Below are 248 nucleotides of genomic sequence, written 5' to 3' on the forward strand. Positions count from 1 at the left end.
GAGAGAGAGAGAGAGAGACAAAGAGAGAGAGAGAGAGAGAAAGAGAGAGAGAGAGACAGAGACAGAGACAGAGACAGAGAGAAGACAGGAGACATATAAACAATCAAGCCAGGTTTTGTTGACAGATGTACAACGGTGACTAGAAACAGAGCTAACAAATAAAATACACCCACACGTATGACAAGGAAAAACAGAAAAAATAACTGCGCTCCAGAATGTGCACGGGTTTGAAAAGGGATAAAGGCCTA

Source organism: Aplysia californica, unplaced genomic scaffold, assembly GCF_000002075.1.
Source record: "Aplysia californica isolate F4 #8 unplaced genomic scaffold, AplCal3.0 scaffold00479, whole genome shotgun sequence".
Taxonomy (NCBI): domain Eukaryota; kingdom Metazoa; phylum Mollusca; class Gastropoda; order Aplysiida; family Aplysiidae; genus Aplysia; species Aplysia californica.